The sequence below is a fragment of the Arvicanthis niloticus genome, chromosome 3 (assembly GCF_011762505.2).
Source record: "Arvicanthis niloticus isolate mArvNil1 chromosome 3, mArvNil1.pat.X, whole genome shotgun sequence".
Taxonomy (NCBI): domain Eukaryota; kingdom Metazoa; phylum Chordata; class Mammalia; order Rodentia; family Muridae; genus Arvicanthis; species Arvicanthis niloticus.
Genome location: NC_047660.1, coordinates 47437455 through 47453102, shown reverse-complemented (window position 1 = coordinate 47453102; position 15648 = coordinate 47437455). Strand labels below are relative to the sequence as shown.

Sequence of the window (15648 nt, the reverse complement as noted above, 5' to 3'; positions counted from 1 at the left end):
CGCCCCTGCAAGGGGTCACATGGGATGAGAACCACTGACTTAAATAGATCTCTCTGAGGTTAGGCCAGGGCATACAGCTTTTATATTAAGCTTCCTATGATCATCCTTGCAGCCTGAGCCCACAAAGCATCCGTAAGCATTAGGCACCTGGCTCAGGATTCATCACCATGCACATAAAGTGATCCTGGTCCTAGAAAACGGACTCAATTGGCTGCTTCCAGAGCATGAGAAAGAACAGCAGTACCCCTGACAGTAGACACAGCATCAAAGCCCTACGGATAGTCTCTGAGCAGAGCCATGCTCTCCGAGCTGAGCCAGCTTCTTGCCCATGAGCCTGATGGAGGCCATGCATACAGAGCTGCACTCGATTTTCTCCCATAATGCAGCTCTTCTGGCCCACCATTACTTATCACACGAGGATTGCATCCTAAAACCCTGTGGACCTGCAGGCTGCAGGACCAGATGAGGATGACACAGCCACCAGAGGCAAGCATGGCCCTGGGCTCACCCAGGGGAGAGAAGGCAGCACTCCCACAGGGGAGGCATGCTGCCTGCCCTGGCAGGGCACTGAAGGTGCCTGGGGGGCACGGCTGGCACTCTTCAGCTGCTGCTGCTTGGGTGTTTCCTCCAAAGGTCCCTGCTGGACAGGGCTTCGGCCTGGATGTCCCCACAAGACAGTAGTGACCAACTGGGCAAGGCTGGTTGTGATAGCTCTCAGAGCCTACAAGGGAATTATGCAGGGATTGTGATGAGCTTGTTGGGGAATGGGAATAGATCTGATGCCAGATGGGGACTGTCTGAGCATAGGGAGCATAGAGGGCTCTGAGCCCTGCATCCCTAGTCTCCTGCCCATGGCTCTTCTGGGCACATAGCACACAGTTCTATCTTCCTCTCAGTTAGATGTGGTATCTGATGCTGAGCCACCTGGGATGCGGTTATCATCTCGAGAGTGTTTGGATCTCCAGCTGTGCCCACACTCGGGTACCTGAAACTTTACATACTGTACTTTATGACTTGTTACCCTGATAGGGTGGGGCGGTGACTTCTAAGCCTGTTTCTTGTCTCACCTAAGGCCTCAGGCCTCACCTATCTTTTCCCAGTCTCTCCAGACACTCACCTTGGGGACAGATGAATCCAGGTGGACAGGGCTGGCAAGTCAGGGTATCCAGAACAGGGCTGCGGTAGGTGCCTGCTTCACACAAGCGGCAGGAAGTCTCTGCAGAGACCCTAAGGCCACTCTTGTTCAGAGCCTCAGAGCCCCCAGGGCACCCAAGAGGAAGGGTGCTGCCTTGAAGGCAGTAATAAGGAAACATGCACCTGCACAGAGCAGAGGCCCAGGCTCAGGCCATCTTGTCAACAGAGTCCCACAGCCCAGCTCCAGCATCACCCCACGCAGGACCTGAAGTGATTGGTCTGTGTCCCCTGGGTGTCTGCAGGCTGAACTGCATTTATGGAGAAGGCTGAGCCTGATAAGGTGGGATGACCCTGGGCAATCTTTCTGCACCTAAGTAGAGGGAACTACTGACATGGAACTGACTTGATAGCTGGAATTTCACGCCTCACTCCTGTACAGGGCCTGGGATGATCTAATGTTAACTAAAGTTCCTAGAAAGGTCACACCTGTGTTAAAGACTAGCCGATTCTGTTCAAAATTGACAGAGTAGGACTCTCTGGTCAGGGAGAGTTGGGATGTTGCAGAGCCAGAAGCAAAGTATCTGGGTCTATCTTCAGTTCTCTTGTCACTCACTGGCTACCTCTGTGTCTCACCTAACATACTTGTGACTCTCACACGAAACCTTTTAGTACACGTTAACATAACAGAGCACTGGCTTCCACTAACCAAAAAGCTGAGAATCCCATCAAATGGCGTCTGAATCAGACCCCGCGTCTCTGTAAGCTGCCTGCCTGATGTTTGCACCAAAATATTTACAAAATGCCTTGACTTATGACTTCCTTCTTCCTGGGACTCTAAAAACTTTCTGAAACCATTTTACTTGAGACATGGTATCTGGAGTAAGATGAAACCATGTTTCCTGTCCCCCAAACAATGCATCTTTATCACCCCCCTTGTGGTAAGAGCTGTGGTTTTCAATGTTAGTCCTCAGAATGACTGACAAACACTAAGAACACGTGTGTGTGTGTGTGTGTGTGTGTGTGTGTGTGTGTGTGTGCATGTGTGTGTGTTGTGAATGTATCCTAGATATCTCACAGGCCTCGTTTATAAAGGAAAGAAAGGTATTTAAAATTAAAATGGAACAGGGTGTTTCATATTCTTATTTGCTAAATGTGGCTGCCCTGCATACGATATTTCTGGAGGCTAAGAAGAGTGTCCTAACAACATCCCTTGCTCACTGATACCTTCCCAGAAGGGCTGGGCCCTAGCTGGCAACCCAATACAAAGGGTTTCAAACTACTTACCTATGACTCTGCCATTTAGTTCCAATCATTAAGAAACCGAGGGCCAATTTGTCATTGAAGATTGACTCTGACTCACAAGATGGATGAGGCAATGGGGGGGGAGGGGCGGTGTGTTCAGCTTTGCAGGATGGTGGGGATCCCTAAGAGGGTTCAAACTCATAGGAATGTAAAGGGACTTACCGCTGCCCAGGACCAGTGTAGGTAGAGGAGCCTGCTGGGCAGGCAAAGCCCCCAGGGCAGAGCGGGGGTACTCCTGTCCGGGGCCCACAGTAAGAACCAGCCCTGCATGGGACCATGTCCACAGCACCTGAAGGAAACAAGACCGGAATGAATGGGCCTAGGACCTTAGATGGGCCTGGTTTAAAGACATACTAAGTTTCTGTCAGGAGCTCAGGGTAATTGAGGAAGGCTCTAGGTTATGAGGAGAGCCAAGAAGTCCCCAGGATCCCTGGCAGAGGTCTGGGTGGGAAGAGTGTTGTAGGGTGGGACATTGAGACAGTAGGGGTCATGTGAAGACCAAGGAGAGAGGGGAGGGCTCTAACAATTCTCACTGTGTGGTCAAAGAGGTAGACTCATGAGGTTGGAGCCCAGGAACAGAAAAGATCAAAGCATAAGTGAGTCCCACCATGCTTTTGGACTGGTTGGGGTATAACAGGGTATCAACAGAGAAAACATAGGGACCCAGCGCAGGGAAGCCATGGGCTAAGCTACACATATCTGTTCTCGTTGTCCCTCCCCCACTAAGGATGGTACCTAGGATGGTAGGAGAGTCACCCAAGTCCTGTCCTTGCAGTTTCTCTGCAGGAACCTTCCCATAACCGAAAGACATCTTTCCTGCTCCCCAGCCACATACCCACATTGACTTCTTCCTGTCTATCCAAGTAGCAGAGATCCCATGGGATCTTGAGAGTGGGGCACAGAATAGCCTGCGCTGGACTTGCAGAGTCTATTAAGCTGTTAGTCAAACCCTCCCTGATCTAGCTGAAGGCAGGGGCTTTAAGGTATCTTGTTCCTGAGGAGATGCTGGTAGAATCTGAGTAGGTGAGGGGTTAGGGGAAGGTCCTAGAGTGAATGGGTAGCCATGTATGGCTGCAGCCTGAGCTCTGTAAAGGGCTCTTTTAAACTCCAGCCATTGTGAGCCCCAGAGGTGACAGCAAAGGGAAGTGGAACTGGGCTAGGAGGTCCTATGGGCTCACCTGCTGGGCACTCTGACCCAGACTGGCAGGGGATGGCAAACACATTGGCGCGACCAGTCACCTGTGTGTCGGGGCAGTAGTAGCCAGAGGGACAGAGCTCACACTCTTCTGGTGAGGATGCCCCTGGCTCTGAACGAAAGGTGCCAGGTGGGCAGAGGAAGGCACCCTGTGTACCTGGACACCAATGGCCAGGGGGACATGGGTAGTCTTCAAAGGAAGAGAGGCCTGGAGGGAAAACACCATGAAAAATGGGGTTTCTCCAGGGCTTCCCTGGGGCCTGTCTCCATTCATTCCCAAGGTAACCCTGACAACTTGAAAAGGGGCCCTTACCTGGCCATGGGCAGTGGTACCCAGCGGGACAAGGGAGGCACTCAGCTGGGCTCTGACCTCCTTCTGTGGCCAAGTAGGTATGCTCAGGGCAAGCCTGGGGGACTCCTGGGTGGGACTCACTCATTCCAGGGCAATAATGACCAGCAGGGCAGGGTTTCCAGGCTTGGGCTTCTGCAGGGTGAAGGCTACACTCACCTTTCTGCCCAAGCACAGCCTCCCAGACCTTCCATAGGTACAAACATCTTCTAGACTGTCACACAGTCACTTTGTCCTAGAATCTTACCTGCTCTGCACCACTGTCCTGGGGGACAAGGCTCACAGTCTTCTTTTTTCTGAGCTCCAGGGGTAGCCGCCAGGGTGTGAGGGGGGCATGGGATGGGTTCGCCACTGCCCTCAGGGCAGTAAAACCCTAAAGCACAAAGTGTTTACTGGTTTACTGTGGCAGATATAATACAGATAGACATTGCCAGGCTGGGAGCCAGAGTGGAATGAGCCCTGGGGTCCTGGGTGATCATGCTAGTCAATGTGGGGAGGTATAGACATTAATCCTGTTTCACACACACACACACACACACACACACACACACACACACACACTAGTGTGTTTGTCACACCAAGAGCCATGTGCATTTGCACGGGACATATTTTTATATTGTATATACATCCATGCACATACATGTTACATAGATAATTGGGTGGATCCTGAGCCTTTCATACCTGCAAACTGGAGGCAGGGTCTGTTACCTGGTGGGCACTGTTCTGCACATAGCTGTTTCTGGGTACACAGGGCCTGAGGCTTGCCAGGGTCTGATGTTATTTCAGAGGTGCCAGGTGGACAGAAGTAGCCAGCAGGACATCTTCCCCACACCTGACCATGCCTAGTGCTCAAAGAGAGGGTACCAGCGTAAGAAGCCAGTGATGGAGTGTCTGATCTGAAGCAGGAGGGAGACTGCCCTAGCTAGAAGCCTTCTCTGTGAATCGCAGTGTAATGATCTCGCTTAAGAGCCCCAGCAGACTGGGACAATGTGACAGAGGCAATACCAATACAGTGCAGCAAAATATAGAAAGGAAAGGATGAGACCCATGCCCAGCACAGGCAGGCAGCTTCTGTATGTCCAGCAAGTGACAGTCTGGCATGACCCAGACTGCCATCAGCACAAGTCCTTCAGACAGCTCAGTCACCGTGAAGCAATTGCCTCTAGAAATGGGGACAGACAGAGCAAGCAAGGATCCTGTCTGCTTCCTGTACTGACTGGAGTGTCTGCTGGGTCTCTAGGGGCTTGGACCTGGATTCTGAGGCTCCATCCTCAACAAGTGGGAGGGGACAACTCAACAAAGAGGAACCTCAACTCTTGCGTTTTAAGTAATAAAAGATTTGTTTAGAAGAGTGGAGATGTTGGGGTCCAGGGCTCCCTGGAAAGATGCTTAAGCTTGGACTGTAGGCCTCCCCAGCCACAGAGGCTGGCCTCTAGACGGAGCAGGCAAAGAGCCTTGGTAAGTGCAGTTTGACTGACCTGCAATAGTGACCAGGGGGACAGATGGAGCAGCCACTTTCTTCCTGGAGGCCTGATACATCCTGAGGAGTGAAGGTCCCTGGGGGACACAGATTCGGGGACCAAGTTCCTGGAAGAAGGAGAGACAGGGAGTAAAGGAGGAGCCCTACAGGGTCGGGGCCACATCAGTGACTGGGGAATGATGGCCTCCACTCCTAAACAAATTTATGACATGAATACATCTGTCCTTCCCACCCCCAACATCCAATTGCCCAATGGGTCCTTTCTGCTATTTCCTCGGGCAATAACTGACGATATGGGCTTACTTCACTCTTCCCTCTAGGAAGAGGACAAGGCAGGTGACTGCCACAAGGGAAAAATCCTGGAGCCTGCAAGATGGCTCACTGGGTAAGAAGCTTTCTGTCAAACTTGATGACTTGATTCTATCCCTAGGACCAACATGGTGGAAGGAGAGAATGGACTTCTGTAAAGGTACCCTCTGAGCTAGCATACCATCTGTATACATGCACACACACACACACACACACACACACACAAATACACACACACTAATGCACACCAATGTAATAAAAAAAATTAAAAGGAATATTAGTGTTGAAGGGTCTTTGAGCACCAGTTAAGTGTTGGGGTGCAGGATCATGCCTCTAGAAAAGACTCCCTGAAATCCTCTGGGGCTAAGTCTAAACCTTTTCCACATCTGTGTAGAGGTATGGAGAGCTTTCTTCTGCCCTTTCTCCTACTCTGTGAGGAGCAGAAGGTACCTAGACAAGGAATTCCCTCATGACTTGCTAGCTCCCAACATTCTACCTTCTGATCACAGCCATGGCCCTGGTCCACAGAGTGCTGACCCTGGCTCGGTTGCTCTGGTCCATGGACACTGTTTTAACGTGTGTCAGAGTCATCCTTCTAGGATGCCTTTACATTCCCTGTAGACCCAGATTGATGACTTTGTATCTTGGGCCAGGATCCTTAGGGAAGAGGTGTAAGTAGAGCATGGGGTCAGCAGATGAGAAGAAGGCCAGCAGTAAAGTGGAAAAGCAGAGAAGAAATTGGTCAGGGCAAGAAGGCAGAAGGCTGGACACAGCCACATAGGATCTGGGTACAGGTTGGTGTGCTTAGGGGTTAGAATGAATAAGTGAATGAAGATAGGCAGATTGTGGGAGAATCGGGATGTGGGTGTGAGGTTCCTACACATACCAGCTTGACAATAGGCATGGGCTGGGCAGGTCTTGGGTATCCTAGTACCAGGATGTGGGCAGTAGGAGCCTGGTGGACATGAAAGGCAGGTGTCTGAGCCCAGGGAGGGCTGGTAGTGCCCACGGTGGCACTGGATAGGCCATGCAGATCCTGGCTGGCAGAAGTGACCCTGGAAGGTATATCCAAATAGAAGTCTCTGAGTCTAGGCCAGGGATGGTTGATAGACTCAGTATCTCTGTGAGTCAGCATGGTGTCTTTCTTTCCTTGGGTTTACACCACAGTGAACTCCAGGGATGAAGAGGCCAGGGGAACTTGCAAAAATTGAGGCTTAGGAGATAGAGGTATTGGAGTGTTAGGTGGGGTAGCAAAAGCTACATGCAACAGATTGCACCCAAAGTAGAGCATGGACCCATGACCCTGAGATCAAGAGTCTTAATACTATATACCTCCTAAGCTTCAGAATGGGTTGTGTTACCAGCCCCCTCCCAGCTTCCCTTGAATCCATGGATAAAAGACTCAGACACACAGTTGTTAAACTTCAACTTGCCTTTGGACACAATTGCTGGGTGCTACTATCTCCCACCAGAAAAAGTGTGCCCTTATCAATATTCTTATATCCACATTTCCCCCTGCCCTAGACTTTAGTTTCTCAGTTACATCTAGTCCCTGCTAAACACCCCTGACCACCCACCTATAGGAGTAGCCACAGTCCGATGCTCCTCTCCTGAGACCTTACATGGCTACTTGGCTTTCCTCTCTCCAAAGCATGGTGAACTCTGTCTCTCCTCTCCTTGCTTACCTCCAGGGACCTGGAAGTCCTGCCTAGTCCTTCTGCCCAGCAATTGGCCCATGGCTTTTTTACTGACAGATCAAAAACCAATTGGGGAACAGTGCCACCCCTACATTGGATCATCCCTTGTGATCCACTGAGCCATTTTGATGGCCACAGTCTAAGGGCTAAGCTTCTCAAGCCAAGGCAGTACCTTCTGACTCCTGGACCAGGAGATTGAGCTTGGAGGTACCTGAGGGCATGGGACAGGTGCAGGGGTGGAGGCTCTGGTGTCCAAGGAACAGTCAGAGTCAACTGTGCAGGATCCATTAGCTGAGCCAAGGTCCAGGCTAGGACAGAAATATCCAGCTGGGCAGGGCCTGCAGCTCCCCTTAGAGGTGCCACCTGTACAAAGAGGGTCATAATACAAGGCTTTTATTTTGTGGGCTATTCCCTAGAGCTACAGTGGCACCTAACCCAAACTGTTTAATGGAACTGCCATTGGCTAGGTTCCATGGGGCATTGGTTTTCTGGGTTGGCCAGTGGTACTGCCTGCATTGCAGTTCATTGTGGCCTAAACCCAAGGAAAGAAAGACACCATGTCAACCCCACAGAGATGTTGACTATGTCAACCATCCCTAGCCTAGACTTGGGGATTTCCATTTGCATCTGCCTTTCGGGGTCACTTCTGCCAGCCAGGAGCAGGATGGCTTATCCTGTGCCTCCCTGGGCTGAGACACCTGCACCTCCACCCCTGCACCTCTTCTGTGCCCTCAGGTACCTCCTCTCCTCAGTCTCCTGGGGTGGGGGGGGTAGAGGAGATGGGGAGCCTTAACTACACCTGGTTATGGCTTGGCACCCAGACATCTAGCCAGTAAGGTTCCTTGCCCCTGTTCACAGGGCAAGCCATGCACAACTCTGAGTGTCATAGGAAAGGTTCTGTTTGGGTCTCCTGGAAGTAAAGGAGAGGACACAGGGCTGATGCTCACCTATGCAGTTCCTTGTTGTCCCCAAGGGGCAGGGCACTGGGAACAGAGAACCCTGTGGGCAGTAGTGGCCTCGGGGACAGGGTCCATTAAGAGGAAAGTTGGTGTTTCCCTGTGGTGTAGGGCTGGTAGCACCCCCCTTACAGTAGTAACCAGCTGAACAGGGTCCTTAGGGAGAGAAATATGTGGAATTTTAGCAGAGCTACAGAAACTTAACAGCTCAGTTGAACCCTGCCTTATTAAGAGAGGCCCCCATCATCCTCCTGTCAGGTCCTATCACCAAGTACTAGCTGCTGCTGTCTCTAACGCTAGGACACCATGGAAAGTAAAGTGGGAAGAAGAACAGCTAAGGATGCTATACATCGTTCAGCAGAAGAGATGTCCTCAGTGCTAGAGAGGACATATAAGGAGAAACTGCAGATGTCAGGGGGTGCTAGGCAAACACTGGTTGGGGAAAATCCCATTCTCCATAGCAGCCATGAAAGATGCTCTTGTTACCATCCTGCATCACAGGGAGAAAACAGAGCCTAGCTGGTCAGTGATCTGTCCAGCATCACACAGGCACAGAGGCACAGAGGCACAGAGGCAGATGATACCTGCCTATAGCTGCAAAGCCTGCTCTTGGCAGCAGACAGAGCTCACAGAGAGAGAAGGAAGTGTAAAACATGCCCCAGGCTACACTTGTGCCTGCTGAGGAGAGGACCTTAGGACCCAAGATCTTGGGTCAGATCTTGGGGCAGGTACCAGCCTTGATTTTGGCTTTGGTTTTAGAAACCTGTCTATGGATATCAAGGTTTCTCCACCCCTCATCTTTAAAGATACAGACAAGGTGGCATAGGAGCTGTCTCCAATCTGTGTACTGGGAGAAGCCTGTGCAACAGAGCTATTCTTAGGCTGCCTATCTCTGCAGGCATGTATGCCAATACCTACCTTCAGGCCATGTGTTGCCCTCCCCAGGACAATAACTCCCTGCAGGGCAGAGCTGGCAAGCTCTGGGAGATACAGCACTTTCCTGTGGGTTGAGGGTTCCTTCTGGGCAGGGATGAGCTGAGATTGTCTCTGCTGGACAGTAGTGACCTACAAACAAAGCCAAAGTGATCAGGGGCTGTGCAGGAACCTGTCTACCCTCTAACCTGTGGCCTCTCATTATAGTGACAGAGACGTTAGAATAACCTTGAGGATCAGAGGTCAGCCAGAGGGAGGGTATGAGGGGATACTGGGAAAGAAATGAGGCTTGCAGAGTCAGAGTTTAGACATAGACCTCTGTGTCAGGGCAGAAGATGTGAGCATCTGCTTGAGAGTATATGAACATGAGTGTGTAAAAGAAGTGTGAGTATATGTATGAGCCTGCGTGTGTGAGGGGCTGAGTGCAGGAATGTGTACACGTGAGTGATAACCCCATCAGCTTCAGGATAGGGTGGTCTTAGCGACAGGAATACCTGATGCAGTTGGCCTTGGCTTGTCAGGATTAAAAAGCAGGAAATGCTGATGTTAAAGACAGTGGCCCAGATTTTGTTACCCAAGAATTTTCCTAGAGTTCATAAGTGCCACAGCAGGCAGCCTAGCTCCTAAGTACCTAGAGTGGATAGGAGGCAACGCAGAGCCAAGTATACATGTTCTGAGAGGAGTCAACTCAGGGTGCCTGGGGTCTCCCAAGAGTCCCTGGCACTGCTTGAAGCAAAGCAAATAGCCCCTATCTCATGACTGAGCTCTCTTGTCACCTCATCCCTGATTCCCATGAGAGAGGTCATTCACCATAACATCTTCTTTCTAGTGGATGAGGGTAGCTTTGGCCTGCCCCTCGGAGCTGCAAGAAAGAGCTGTTTGTCTAATCTCATGACCTTCGCCCACACCTTCCCTCTGGAGTACAGCCAGCCCTATTAGATGGGTGGGTCTGGTCAGGGAAGCTCATTGGACATTGGGTATGAAAGCCCTGAACATAAGCAACATGGTAGAGTTGGGTCCCTGAGCATCCAATTGCCCTACTGTGGAGAAGAAAGATAAGGCTGGCTGGCCTAGGGTTACCTTTTGGACAGGCGATGGGTTCCACAGTGGCTGCCTGAGGACAGTAGGTGCCCTGTGGGCAGGGTAGGCAGGTGTCAGCCCCAGACAATGGACTGAAGGCACCAGGCTTACAGGGCAGCTCATGGTGGGCCCCTGAAGGACAGTAGAACCCTGGAGGGCATTTGTATCCATGAGTCCCATCAGTGGGTGAGGGCACAGAGCTTCCTCCAAGGCAGACATATCTGAGGACACAGACAGCCATGGCTCAACCTCCTCCATCCTGATTAGATTGGAATTCCCAGGTAGCCTTGGGAGCCCCGGGTCTCAGGTTTAATCTGGAGCCAGACCAGTGGGACCAGTACAGCTGGTGGCTCAGCTGAGTTCCTGGGACCAGAGCAAGACACACACACACACACACACACACACACACACACACACACACACACACGGAATTCTACAACCTAAACATGTTCTGGCCCTATGATAAGAACCAGAAGAGGAGTTCAGGGAGATGGTTCTGAGAAGAGTCAGCATCTTTTACGTATGCTCTACTTCCTGCAAATACTCCCAGTCCTGTGTCCCTGGGCAGGTAGGGAAGCTTATCATTCAATGCTCAAATGAAGTTCCTGGGGTCATGGTGTCTCTAGCCCATTGAACAGTGCAAATGCACTGCAGGCATCTCAGACGCTACTTGCTGGCTGAGACCAGTAAGACTCAGGTCTACAAGGTCTTCAGATATGGCAGGAACCATAAGATAAGAAAGATATGTGTGCTAGGGCATACCTTGAACCTCGGGGGGGCGGGGGGGATGAGGTTATACACAGCGGTATCAAAAAGGCAGGATATTCCCACCCCACATGCTTAGGGAAAGAGTCCTTGGCCTGTGCTTTTCAGTGAAGCTGAGGAGAGGTGGTAAGGATTTAGGATTCATCTGTATTTGGAGTTCTTTGCAGGCTCAGACTTGGACTCAGACTCACTTCTTCTTTTGAGGGTCCCCTTACCCTGCATGGCAGAGACCAGCCTCCAGGACTTGCGATAGCCCAGGCTGACTACAGTAGTGCCCTGAGGGGCATGGCTGGCATTGGTCTTTGCTGTTCAGGCCATGAGCAGAGGAATAGAGCCCAGGAGGGCATGGAAGTGGAAAGCCTGTTCCCACAGGGCAGAAGAAGCCAGGGGGGCAGATGTCATTCCCAGAAATCCCTGGGCCCTCCACCTGTGTAGAGGGGGAGAAGAAAGAGAGGTTATCCTGTTAGAATTAGGGCCTCTGCTACCCACACCACAGCTGGAACTTAGGGCCAGGGCCACCACAGGATATTTCGTATCTCACTGTATCTTTCTTTGCTGCCTGTATTACTGAGCCTGTTAAGGCCTCTAGAGGGCAGTCACCAGGATCCATATATGGGCTCTGAATTCTCAAATTCTTCCATCTGCTAGCTGCCTCCCTCCTCACTCCTTCTCTCTGTCCCTTCCTCACTTATGCCTTTCCAGAGCATTAATGTGCAATTCCTAGAAGTTCTGGCACCTTCCATTCTAAGAGGAAGAGCTGGCCAAGGGAAGGGAGGACTAAGTTACATACCAGTTCAGTGATAACTTAGTAATTGCTATCCACCTCTGCCTGCCTGCCCACCATCCCTAATCTGTGTCCATCATCCTAACCAAGTCTTACATTAGGCATGAGGATCCCCTGTATCCATGTGTCTGCTCCTATTGTCACATGTCATCAACCTAAGATGCTATCTATTGTAAGACAAGCTTTGACCACTTCCCGTCATAACTGTCAGACACCTTGGCTTCTATGTTGTTGCTGATAAATAGTGATGTTTAATGTGAAAGAGATGCACATCTTCGAATCAACGTGAGGAGCTGTCATCTGGCTTTCAGGGAACTGTAGCCATGCAAGGAAAGAAGGGCCCCTGAGCCCATACATCCTGGGGTGCTGGGGTCCAGTGTTGCCTACCTTGTGTTGGATGGGAGTTGGGGAAACAGCACCCCCTGTGCAGTAGTGGCCAGAGTGACAGAGTCCAGATGGCTGAGTCAACCCTTGTGACACACAGAACATCCCTGCAAGGAGCAGATAAAGCATGTGACAGAGGGACTTAGCTTCACCTCCCACATGTTCGGACAGAACATGCTTTCACCTGCACCTTGCCCTCTGTCTATACCCTGTCCCCTCTTTAGCCACTCTCTGTGGGACATGTAAGCCATATGACCAGGGGAGCCAGCCTGGATGAAACAAGAGTGAGGTGGAGAGCTGTACAAAACCCTGAAAATCTCATCTTGAGACTAGCATGAGTAAGGACTGCCCCCTCCCTGTTCCAGGCCCCAGGGGACATAGTCCTGAGCGACCCCCCTTCCATCTCTCTTGGGTTAGTCACTGAGCCTCATGGCCAAATTGCAGGTTTAAATACCTGGAATTCCCCTTCACATAAATGAAGTCCCAGCCAATAATGTAAGTTCATCTCAACCCCCACACCACATCCCAAATCCCCACTAGCACCCCCCTTACTCACTCAAGACCACAGAGTTCCTGAGAACCCACTTGACCTGACAAGCTTCCTTCCTTTAATTTTGCCTAGGCTCACAATGGTGCCTGAATGCCCCAAGGGCAGAAGAAAAGCCAGCCTGAACTACCTCCATCCATTTTTGTCTGGCCCCAGAGACCTCAGATGGGCACTGGGAGTTGTTCTTATCTTAAGCCTTAAAGGTAAATTGGTGCAGTCAGTGTACAGGGGCTGAGGAGGCCCTGAAGTGAGGAGTGCCCGAAGGAACATGGGGGTTGTATGAGAGCCCACGTTTCTGCCACCCGCCCTCTCTTCTAACACTTCCTCCCAGGCCACCTCAGTGTCCAAGGTTAAGGCAGAACCCACAAACCTGCTGGACATGGCTCACAGTCTAGCTCTGTAGTAGCTCCAGGCCTGGGCCCAAATGTTCCCTGAGGGCATGGGTGGGCAGTGGCTGAGGGAGAGCCTGGGGGGAGAAAATAGTCTTGGATGCATAGACTCTAGCCGTGTTTACCAAAGTCTGAGAGGTGACGGCAGGATCAGCTTGACTCAGGGTGAAACTCCTTCCTTGATCTACCTAGATCAGAGACCAAGAATCCTAGTGCCTTGATCCAGGTGCGGACAGGGAGGCTCACACATGCTTGACCATCTGTAGCATAAGCACATGATCCAGGAAATCTGACCTTCTTGAGAGATCCTGGCCATTGAGCATAACCCCTCTTCTCTGTACTAGGCTATCACCCTTGGCACAGGACTCTGTGTGCCACATCCAACTCGGGGAAGTGAGTTAGACTTGGCCAGCTCGGCCCTAGGGTTCGGGCCATCTTCCCCTGTTCTGTACCTATGGCTCCACTATGCTCAGACCTAGGTTGGACACTTTGGGGAAGCAAACTTATGTGGAATAGATGTTCCACTCTAGCTTACGTCCCTAATATTCTTCCATGACACTTCAGTAGTTACAGCCTTCCCATATCAATTTCAGTCTTTAAAGCAACTTACAACGGTTGAGAGTCACAAAATGTTCTATACGTATAAAAATAGATCAACGAAGTCTATAGTCATTGGCACACTGAAAGATTACCTGTTAGCTTCCAGAACCTACCTGTGTTGGAGACTTCACAGTAGAACCCCATGGGGCAGAGCTCACAAGAGCCCTGAGCCTCCTGGGGCTGGAAGGTTCCATTTCCACAGGCCTTTGGCTGGGGTGATCCCTCAGGACAGTAGAAGCCCTGGGGGCACCGAAAAGACATGGGGCTGGCTGAGGTCTGACCAGGGGGACAGTAATATCCTGTTAAGCACGGCCCATCAGGGAAGCATTTCCCAGTTCCTGTAGAGAGGATTGGAGACACTATGACTGGGCCCAGCCTATACTTGAAGGAATAGTGTTATAAAGTATAAGACAAGACATGGGGTTTGACAGCCCATTTCCTATGTCTCTTCCTGGGTCTGTGTTAACCTCCTGGCTTTGTGACCTTTTAGGCTCCATGTCTTCTTAGCTCTGGAACCTCTTGGTGTTCTGAGGCCTCCTCTAGCTCCTAGTGTTGCATTTCCTCCTGAATCTTCAGCCTCTTCCAGCTCTACAGCTCAATTTCTCTGTCTCAGCTTCTCCATAGGACTATGCGCTGCTATAGGAACCTGGATTACAGGCCAGGATGTGAGGCTGCAGGGAGCAGAGGGCTGCCTATGTGTAGGAGGTAAGTTGACGTTCCATGTCCCCAGCCTGATTCTGATGTCACATAGCGGTGGCCTTTGGTGCTTCCTCCTTTTTAGCAGCACCCACCTGCTCACTGACCTTCTGGCAGTACCTTGTTACGTGAAGTTTATTATATAGACTAGACAGACAACTAAGTGACAAATGTCCCTCTCAAAGTCACCTTCCATTCCACATGCTCATTACTGTGCCCTCTCAGTTTCTAGATCAGTCCTGATTTCTGTTTCTTACACAAGCTTCACCTTTGCTCCCATCACCTTGGTCTTGAGATGGCCTCCTTTTATCTCCATTCCTTCCCAGCATAAACTCTTCCATCCTTCCTACCTACTGATGGCTCAGCCATGTCTTGAAAAGTACCTGCTATAGAGGACATGTAACCTGGGATGTCCCCTGTAGGCAGGCCGAGGGCATCTGAAGCAAGTGGGTTAGATAATGACAAGACAAGGTCCAGGATCTAGCATTGGTAACCTGAGTCAGTGCAGAACTGTCCTGCAGGACAGAGTCTGCAGTCTTTGGCGCTGCGTGCTCCAGGCGTCTCTCGGAAGGTTCCCCCGGGACACGGGTGCTGGGTAGGGTTCTGGGTACCCAAAGGACAGTAATATCCAGCAGGACAGTCCACTGGCGTCACAGTTCCGGTTCCTGGCTCCAAAACCCCTAAGGGACAGAATCTGTGCAACATAGAAGCTTGGTGTTAGGTATGAAAGCGTTATTGTCATCTAGAGGCTGGGGTTCTCCAAGGAAGGAAGCCTCTGGGACACAGAGGATTTAGGAAGACATAAAATTACCATAGACCCCTCTGAAGACAGAGGAAACGGGCTGCAGAGAGTGGTGGGCTTGTTTGTCGGGTGTTATGCATGAACCTGCAGCTTTCCAAGGCCATGCATGGCTTCAGGATGTTTGGTGATAGGGTAGGGGTCTTATGCTTAGTAGTCAGTTTATATATGTATTAGCCCCTCTAATCTTCAGGGAGTGTAGGATAAGCCAGATGTCAACAGACAGAAAAGAGAGGTTCTGAGCTCTTA

General features: G+C 50.9%; 1 long non-coding RNA gene across 1 annotated transcript; it reads right to left on the bottom strand.

Annotated features, from left to right (window-relative positions):
- Positions 1 to 8544: 8544 nt before the first annotated feature.
- On the bottom strand, positions 8545 to 10642 carry LOC143441578 (uncharacterized). Its single transcript, XR_013109139.1, has 3 exons — positions 10436 to 10642; positions 9341 to 9487; positions 8545 to 8578 (listed from the first exon to the last, which is right to left on the bottom strand). It is a non-coding gene; the product is annotated as an uncharacterized LOC143441578 (long non-coding RNA).
- Between the last annotated feature and the right edge of the window lie 5006 nt (positions 10643 to 15648).